Source organism: Eumetopias jubatus, unplaced genomic scaffold (assembly GCF_037043125.1).
Source record: "Eumetopias jubatus isolate StellerSeaLion01/CBP00866 unplaced genomic scaffold, mEumJub1_p1.0 scaffold_2, whole genome shotgun sequence".
NCBI classification, from domain to species: Eukaryota; Metazoa; Chordata; class Mammalia; order Carnivora; family Otariidae; genus Eumetopias; species Eumetopias jubatus.
In genome coordinates this window covers 34365313-34375488 of record NW_028274808.1, presented here as the reverse complement: position 1 = coordinate 34375488, position 10176 = coordinate 34365313, and the positions used below count along the sequence as shown (strand labels likewise).

At 41.2% G+C, this 10176-nt stretch overlaps 1 pseudogene; it reads left to right on the top strand.

The window, feature by feature from the left end:
• Positions 1–5805: 5805 nt before the first annotated feature.
• LOC114202240 (receptor-binding cancer antigen expressed on SiSo cells pseudogene) lies at positions 5806–6463 on the top strand (annotated as a pseudogene).
• The last annotated feature ends 3713 nt before the right edge of the window (positions 6464–10176 follow it).

Below are 10176 nucleotides of genomic sequence, written 5' to 3'. Positions count from 1 at the left end.
CTCAGTTCCAGACCTGATCCTGCCGCTCAATTTACCTGTGTGACCCTGAGTAAGTCCCTCCCATCTTCCTCTCCTCTCAGGTTTTCCACTGGCCAGTTGAGGAGTGACTGACATAGGACTTTGCAAACGAAGCCTCATCGTGGACGGAAGGAAGGCATTGTTACCTTTGGAGGTGGGGATCCCCATCACGCTCGGTCTGACTTTGAGACAGCCTCAAAGTTGTGCAACATGCATTTGTGCTTTCAATGACATGGTGTTAGGGGCTCAACCCAGATTGAGTGAGCGGGACCACGCATTCCCAAATCCGTATGTGCAAATCCTAACCCCCCAGTGCCTCAGAATGTGACCGTCTTTGGAGATATGGTCTTTAATGAGGTCATTAAAATGAGGTCGTTGGGGTGGGCCCCAATCCTATATGACGGGTGTCCTTATGAGAGAGAGAGTGGGACCCACACACAGAGGGAAGACCGGACGAGAACACAGGGAGAAGGTGGCCACCTACAAGCCCAGGAGGGAGGCCTCAGAAGAGACCAAGCCTACCAACACCTTGATCTTAAACGTCCAGCCTCCAGAGCTTTGCAGAGAGAAATTTCTGTTGTTGAAACCACTCAGCCTATGGTATGTTGTATGGCAGCTGGAGCAAAGGAATAGACACAAAAAGGTGATGTCATAGCCATCTTATCAGAGACACTTTGGGGGAATTTCAGATCACCCACTGAGAAAACTGGAGCTGAAACGGGACCCTCCACCTGGGGTGCGGTCACAGTACCGGTCCAAGTTGTACATGGAATTTAGGGGCTAGATGGAGGACGATTGCATGGGTTTTGCCAGCAGTCTTCTGAGTACTTCCTGAGGAGGAGGGATTCTCCTTTATGCTCTTTTCTTTAATCCTCCCATCAACCCTGTGAATTTGGGATTACAAATTCTAATTTATCGATAAATCCACTGAAGCCCGGAGGCTTATGTGACTTGACCCGAGCCATACTGCTAATTTCAGCAGAACCAGGAGTTCTGGAAGTTGAACTGCTTAAATGCTTTGCTTGGGACCAGCCCAGCAAACATAACATGAGGCTTGCAACCAGCTGCAAAGGTGACCGCTGGAAGAGCAATTTGGAAAAAAAAAAAATAAAGAAGGTGAGGCACAAGGAAGAATTTCAAAGCCTTTCCCTAATCAGGACAAATGGCTGCAAGCCTGAGGTTTACACAGATAGCCTGCCACATCTCAGAACGCAGCTCTTGCCACAAGCCAATGCCTCGCTGGCTCTGAAATTTATGCTGGAATTTAGACAGAGAACACAAATCATCGTAATCTCCCGATGAAAGATCACTGTCTCTGCAAATGCATTACCTGCTTGGAAAGCGACATGTTAAAAAATACTGATAATATATGGGTACAGGGAGAGCGATTTCCATGCCTGGGCTCCTCCAGCTAAAATACGCACACCTGCACAAGAGGCGGCAGATGACAAAGTAAGTCACCGGGGCCCAGGAGCAGCTTCTGTGACGGGCTGTGGCTCTGACACTCCAAACAAAAGACTCTGCAAGCCTATCGAGCGGTTTCTCCCCTCCCCAACGTGGGGCGTTTTGGATGCAGGAGGCCCGAGTGGGGGCTTCTGATTCTGTCCTTCTCACCCCCGGCAGCGGGAGGCCCTTGGGCTTTTTGGCAGGAGGGAAATGTGGGAGCAGGAATTCAAGCGACTCAGTGGGCCTCAGAGCCGGAGGAAGCTCCCAGAATGAGTGAGAGGGACCATGCATTCCCTCCTTTCCCTTTTATGCCCTAACCCCCGCCCCCCCAGTGCTCCATGAGCAGCCCTCTGTGGGCCTCGATCACCTGGAGATAAGACAAAAAGACAGCCCCTAGCAGTGGGGGTCCATGTGACGGAAAGCCTGCCCTCCTGTCTCCCCACCTCTCCCCTCTCCTCAGGCAGCTCCAAGACATAACGAGGTCGGGGAGAGTGTGGGCTTGGAGCCAGACAGACCAGCTTTCTGTGGTTGTGACTCCAGCTTGGTGACTAATTGGCAGCATGACCTTGGGCACGTCCCCTCACGCACTCGCTTGCTCGCTGAGCCTCAGCCTCTTCCAAGCACCACCGCCCGCCTCCCTCGCCCAGCTCCGAGCCACTTGGCTTGTGGCTCAAGGTTACATCTTGGTCTTTGCAACAGCACTCCCTGTCTTCCACTGCAGTGTGCTGGGGCGAGTGCCAAGGCCAGCTTTCCTCCATGCCTCTGCTCAGGGAGAAGCAATTCGGAGTCTAATGGGCCTGTGAAACAGGTGCATCCCTCTTGCTGTAAACATTACTGCATAAACAAAGCGAAAAGAACCCAAACCCAAGTACATTGTCCTAAAGGGGGAAATAATACTTGAAAATGGCCAGAATGTTTACCGACCCAGCTAAGGGGAAACAGTGATGTTGCACTGAGACTCACTCTCCTCGTTGCGGGCCGGAGAGTGAGCCTCTGCAGGCTGGGCGGCAGCTCCCAGGCCAGGGCTCATCTTTCAGAGGGAGGCACGGGTGGAAAGGGAGTCAAAGGAGATCTTCTCGGCCATTTCATTTCTTGACAGAAATGAAAAAGAACCTAAGAAGTAACCGCCCACAGAGAGGGCAGCTTGGAAGTATCTGTTTGCAGCAAAGGAGGGCTGGCTGTCAGCAGATGGCCTTTTGGGGTCTCTAGCAGGCCTGTTTGGAGGACCTGACTGCTCAGGGACTGGGATGCAGGGCTGCCGGAGCAGTGTCTGCTGGAATGGTCTGGCCTTTCCAAGCGTAATGCTGCCTCTAATGAAGCCAAGCAACAGGTGCATGGTGCACCTGCCCCTCCCGCTTCCTGGAGCCCACTTCCCATTCACCATCATTCTCCAAAATGGTTTCTGGCTCCGTAAAACCAAAGGCATTTGGTGCATAAAGCCCAACACCTTCCGGGTGATGGCCTTCTTGTCATGAGTTAATAAGATACAGAATTAACGAGCACGGCCTCCGTACTGCTGGTTTCCCTGTGTAGTCGTGATGGTGGGAGAGTGGTCGTTACCAGCCCTCTGGGTTGTCTTTTGTGTCTTTCAGATCTGGTCTCTTTTCATCTGACTTTTCCCTCCCGTGGAATGACAAGCTCCTCAGACAGGCATGTGGACACTGAATTCCTTCCTTGTGCCAGGTAAGGCTTATAGGAATCAGGGAAGAGAGAAGGAAGCAAGAGGAGGTGTGGATAAAGACAGTGAGAGAAAAGTAGAGGGGAGAGGGAAGCTCACACAGCATGACCAGGACCGCATTTTGAGCAGGTGTGAGATAACACACATAAAAATGTAACTTATTTATTCATCTAAAAATATTTATTGAGGGCTAATTTTGTGTCAGTCACAATAAATAAATATAAGCACACAAAAAGTGATGCATTGTTGCCCTTGTGCGGCAGATATTAAAGAGTCACAAAAATCATGTGAAGGTTAGAGCTATAGAAATGTTGAGGAGTGTTACCTCATCCTTTGAGAGCATAACAGAGTAGCATTTGATCAAATCAGGGAAATCAGGAAAGGCTTCCCTGAGGAAGTGGTACTGGAAAGGAGATCTGATGGATGAATAGGAGTTCACCGATGAAGTGGAAAAAGGGGAGTAGCCCAGTTGCACAGGCAGCATGTGTAAAGGCCTGGGGCCTGAGAACGTATTTGTAATAGACATAAACCGCAAAGGGTAGGAGTGAAGAGAATGTAAAGGGCTCTTAGAAATCAGTTAGAAGAGCACAGAGCAATCTCCTGAAAATAGGCAAAAGACACACAAAAATTAATTGCTTAGGGAAGAAATCCTATTTGGCCGATGAACACATATAGAGACGTTCAATGTAATTAGTGGTCAGGGAACTGCAGATACTATTTACACCACTGACCAGCAATGATTAAAAGGCTGACAAGTTACATGTGGAATCTAAAAAAAAAAAAAAATAACCCCCCGAACCAAGCTCACAGATACAGAGAACAGATTGGTGGTTGCTGGGGGAGTGAAATTGGTGAAAGGTGTCAAAACGCACAAGCTTCCAGGTATAAAATCAGTAAGTCCTGGGATGTAATGTACAGCACATGACTAGAGATAATAATACTGTATTGCGTATTTGGAAGTTGCTAAGAGAGTAGATCTTAAAGATCTCATCACACACACAAAGTCTGTAACTATGTGTGATGACAGATGCTAACTCGACTTATTGTGGTGATCATTTCAACATATATGCAAATATTGAATCATGATGTTGTACCCCTGAAACTAACGTTGTAAGTCAAATATACTTCAGTAAAAAATAAACAGCTGACAATACCAAGTGTTACAGAGAATATGGAACCATGGGATCTCTCAGACATTTCTGGTGGGAGTGTGAACCAGGGTGACCACTTTGGCAGTCAGTTGCCAATTACTTCCTAAGGCCCAGCCCTCATACGCCCTGAAATACACAGCAAGAAATGTACTAAGGGGCATGTGCAAGAATGTGCAGTACTGTTCATAATCAAAAACCAAACAAACCAGGAAGCAATGTGATTGGTGATCAACAGAAGAGTAGATAAGTAAACTACAGTATGTCTACACAATGGAATATTATACGGGTCAAAACAGGTGAACTACCATAACATGCAACAACATGAATACACTTTAGAAATGTAATATTAAATAAAAAAACAAGTCCCCACATAAGACAGTATGAACTATTATTATAAAGTCAAAAAGAGTTCAAATTATTTTTAGAAATATATGCTGTATTTTACACACACACACACACACACACACTATACACAGTAAGCCAAGGGCGTGTTAAACACAAGATTCAGGATGACGGTTGATAACCAGGAGAATGAGATATGAGGTCATCAGATGGTTTGCTGTTGATTATTTGCTTTTGTTTTGGTCTTATTACATTGCAAAATGTAATATGGGATGATGAGTGTTTATTACATTGCAAAAAATTGCTTACCAACTTAAGGAAATAAATAAGTAAATAAGCCAAGTCACGGATGAACAATGATGACAGTGAATCATTAAGTAAAGATTATGATTGATACAATTCTGCTTCTCCGAGATTAGAAAAAAAAGTCTTGCACTTGGGGAAGGGATTGTTTTTCCAGAGACTGAGAAAAAGCCACGTGCTTGGGTGGCAGAGAGAGGGGGGTGTGGGAGATGAGGGTGTGTGTGTGTGAGGCTCAGGGGAGAGGTAGGGAGTAGACCATGTAGGATCTCATAGGTCCTGTTGATGACTTGGACTTAGTGGGGTGGTATCATGACATGATACTTATGTTTCAAAAGTCTCATTCTGGCTGCATTGAGGATATTTTATTAGAGGTGGTCAGAGAGAACGTGGGGAAGGCTGGTTGGGAGGCTGTATCAACACTCCAGGTGAGAGGTGTCGGTAGCATGGATTAAGATGAGGTAATGTAAGAAGTAGATGAATTTAAATAATAGTAAGTAAAAATCGATCATTTGTGATTGAATATGGGGCCTGAAGGAGAGGAAAGAGTCATTGATGCTTATCTTTTATTTGTGAAGGAGGTGGATGGTGGACTATTTACTGAGAATAGTTGGGAAGAAAATGAGTTTGTTTTTGACTGTTGAATTTGGATGCTTTTGAGACATCCCAATGTGCAGCTGGATAGCGGGCTCCATAACTTCCATGGGATCTGAGTTAGCTGGGGATGTACAAGGAAGTCATGAATATGTAGGCGGTGATTAAAGTTGTGGAAGTTGATGAGATTACCTAGAAAGAAACAGTGAAGTAAGAAGAAAGCCATTATACCCGCGGCAGCTCGGAGCCTCCGCTGGGCGGGCGGGGAGGGGGAGGGGCAGGTTTTGATTTTGACCATGGCTATCACACAGTTTCGGTTATTTAAAGTTTGCACCTGCCTCGCTACAGTATTCTCATTCGTAAAGAGATTAATATGCAGATCTGGCAGAGGATGGAAATTAAGTGGAGACCAGATAACTTTGCCAACTACAGTTGATTATTCATCAGTTCCTAAACAGACCGATGTTGAAGAGTGGACTTCCTGGGACGAAGACGCCCCGACAAGTGTAAAGATTGAAGGAGGCAGTGGGAATGTAGCAACACAACAAAATGCTTTGGAACAACTGGAACCTGACTATTTTAATGACATGACACCAACTATAAGGAAAACTCAGAAAATCAATATTAAGAAGAGAGAACCATTAAATTTTGGCATCCCAGATGGTAGCACGGGTTTCTCTAGTAGATTAGCCACTACACAGGATATGCCTTTTATTCATCAATCTCCTGAATTAGGTGACTTAGATACCTGGCAGGAAAATACCAACGCGTGGGAAGAAGAAGATGCGGCCTGGCAAGCAGAAGAAGTTCTGAGGCAGCAGAAGATAGCAGACAGAGAAAAGAGAGCGGCAGAACAAAAAGGAAGAAAATGGAGAAGGAGGCACAGCGGCTAATGAAAAAGGAACAGAACGAAATTGGCGTGAAGCTTTCATAATGGATGTCCGTCACGTGTCATAGTGCCAGTAAGAAAGAGATGAGCTCCACGACTCAAGCAACATTTATATGGATTTAAGAATATTTTCAGAATACAAACACATTGCTTGATTTTAATGCATTCATCAGACCATCTAGGAGACCAGGATTCTCTCAAAGTACCTTGAGCTCTTAGTGACTGAGACTCAAAAACAAAAAAAGACCTACGAGGCAATATTTTTTTTCAACATGTTCCAAGTGTAAGACAATTGTTTGCTGTAAAAAATTATTACAAATGGAATATACCAGTACCTCTTCTAGCTAGTGTTTCTAGCTAAATAAATGGGTGTAAATAATTTTATGGTGGGAAAGAACTCTGCTCTCTATAATGCTTTCCTTCATTGTGCATAATGATAAAATAAATAATTTTAAATATTAAAAAAAAAGAAAGCCATTATAAAAACAAAACAAAACAAAACAACCTTAGTAGTCAATTAAATTAAACCAGGCCATGCATATCCTACGATGAGAGTGTACCATGAATTGAGGATTATGATTAATCTAGGTTAAAAAAAATTAAGGTCTGGCATTTGGAGAGATCTTGACTTTTCCAGAAGGGAAAGAAAGCCAGCATGCCTGAAGTGCAGAGAGGTTTGGGTGGTGGGAGGTGAGGTGGACTGCAGAAGTAGCTAGGGATAGACTGCTTAGCAGCTCATGGAGCATGTTCAGGATTTGGTCTTTATTCTGGAAATGTTAGGAAATTCTGGAAATGTTAAGAAAACTTTAAAGCTTTAAGTTGTTTTTTTGATTTAAAAATTTTAATTGTTTATTTTTCCCTTTAAATCAACTTTATTAAGGTATATTATAGTTTACATATGATAAAATTTTGTATTTTATTATTTATTTGCACCCATTTTAAGTGTACACTTTGATGAGATTTGACAAGTGTATATTCCCATGTAACCACTACCACAGTCAAGGTATAGAACATTTCCATCGCCCCCCACCCCACCAAATTTTCTTGTGCGCCATTTGGAATCGCTGATGACCTTCCCTCATGCTAGCCCCAGGTAAACACCGATGTCTTTTCTGTGACTAAACACTAGGTTTGCTTATTCTAGAATTCATGTAAATGGAATCACACAGTGTTCTCTTTTGTGTATGGCTTTGTTCACTTATCAAAATGTTTTTTAGATTCATCCACATTATTGCCAGGATCAGAAGTTCATTCTTTTTATGCAAATATTCCATTGTGTGGATTCGTCAGAGATTGAGTAAACCACTCACCTGTTGTTGGACATTTGCATTTTTTTCCAGGTTTTGCCATTATGTAGAAAGCTGCTATTAATATTCATGTACAAGTCTTCGTGTGAACATATGTTTTCATTTATCTTGGATATATACCTAGGACTGAGATTTTGGGGTGCTAAGGTAAATGTAAGTTTTACAAGAAACTGTCAAAAGTTTTCCAAAGTAGTTGCATAATTTTCCACCTCCATCAGCATCATAAGGGATTTTTCAGTTGCCATAGGTCCTTGCCAATACCTGATATTGGCCATCTTCTGAATTTTAGCCTTTCTCTTGGTGTGGCATGGTATCTGTTAGCAGTTTTACTTTGTATTGCTCTGGTGACTAATGATGTGAAGTGTCTGCTCAACCATTCAGTCCATTATTTCATTGATGTTTCTGTCTTTTTAATTATTGAGTCATAGAAATTCTCTTTAAAATTTATTTTATTTTATTTTTAAAAAAGATTTTATTTGTCAGAGAGAGAGGGAGCGAGCACAAGCAGGGGGAGAGGGAGAGGGAGCAGGCTCCCCGCTGAGCAAGGTGCCGGATATGGGACTTGATCCCAGGACTCTGGGATCATGACCTAAGCCTAAGGTAGACACTTAACGGACTGGACCATCCAGGCATCCTGTTCAGTCATAGAAGTTCTATATGTATTCTGCCCAAGAGTCCTCTGTTATGTATATCTATAGTTTTCTGCCAGTCTGTGGCTAGTATCTCTTCATTTTTATTTTTTAAACAGAGTTCGTTTAAGGACAGAAATTTGTGAATGTAATGAACTTCAATTAAGATATTTTCCTAGAAGCTTTGTAGTTTTAGCTTTTACATTTAGGTTTATGACACATGGTGAGTTAATGTTTGTGAATGGTGTGAGGTCAGGGTTGGGTTCATTAAAAAAGAAAAAGGATATTCAGTTGTTCTAGCACCACTGTTGAGAAACTATCCTTTCCCACTCAATTATATTTCTATCTGTGTAAAAAATTAATTGACCATATATGGTTGGATTTATTTCTGTATTCTTTATTCTGTACCATTGATCTGTATGTATATCAATATTATAGATCACACTGTTTAGATTACTGTAGCTTTATAAATCTTGAAATCAGATAGGATAAGTCTTCCAAATATTTTATTTTTTGAAAAATTGTTTCAGTTATTCCAGGTCCATTGAATTTTCATACACTTTTTGACATCTAAAAATTTTTATTATTTTTCAATTTTCTAATTTTTAATTTTTTTAAAAAATTGTGGTAAATTACACATTACATAAAATTTACTACTTAATTATTTTTCCCTTTCACTTCTCCTTTTAATTCAAGTATAATTAACATGCAGTGTTATATTAGTTTGCCACACCAAGGTGTACAATGTAGTGATTCAACAATTCTATACGTTACTCAGTGCTCATCATGATAAGTGTGCTCTTAATTTTCTTCACTTATTTCGCCCATTTCCCCACTCATCTTTGTAGATAAATTGGGGGGAAAATTCACATCTGAACAACACTGAATCTTCCACTGAATGAACATCATATATTTCTACATTGATATGTCTTCTTTAATTTATTTCAGCTATGTTTTATAATTTTTGACATATAGGACTCATACAAACTTTGTTAAATTTATCCCTACATATTTCATATTTTTATGCTGTTGTGAATGGTGTTCTAAAATTTTCAATTTCATATTGTCCTTGTTACCATAAAATGTACAATTGATTTTTTTATGTTGACCTTTTCATGTTGACCTTGTATCCTGTGATTTTGTACAAGTCTTTAATATATTACTAGTTAATAATTTGAAACATTTTGAATAATTTGTTTGAATTTGAGCATTTCATCTGGGCTGCCAAATCATTGACATAAAGTTGTTCAGAATATTTTCTCATCCTTTTAATGTCTGTAGGACTTGTAGTGATGTCCTCTTTTTTCACAAATTATACTGGGTATTTGTGTCTTTCATATTTACCCCCATAACTTTATCACTGGTTTTTATTAATTAGATTGTGTTGCCCTTTTATGTTTTTCTTTTTTCTTTTTTTTTGTATTTATCCTGCTTTGGGTTCATTAAGCTTTTTGGATTTGTGGGGTCATAGTTTTTATTAAACTTGGAAAAAAATTGACCATTATTTTTTCAAATGTTTTTTTCAACCCCCCCCACATTATTCCAGTACTGTAATTATCTAATGACTGCTTGATATTATTCACCAGGTCACTAGGCTCTGTTCATTTTTTTCCAGGCTTTTTCTTTTCTCTATCCTTTAGTTTGGATTGTTTCTATTGCTATTTTTAAAGTTCACTGATCTTTTCTTCTGTGGTAACTAATCTGCTGTATAATTGCCAGTACATTATTTTTATTTAGGGTAACATATTTTTCAGTTATGCAAGTTATATTTCATTCTTTTAAAATATTTCCTTTTGTCCTCCTTGAGTTTATGTATTTCTTT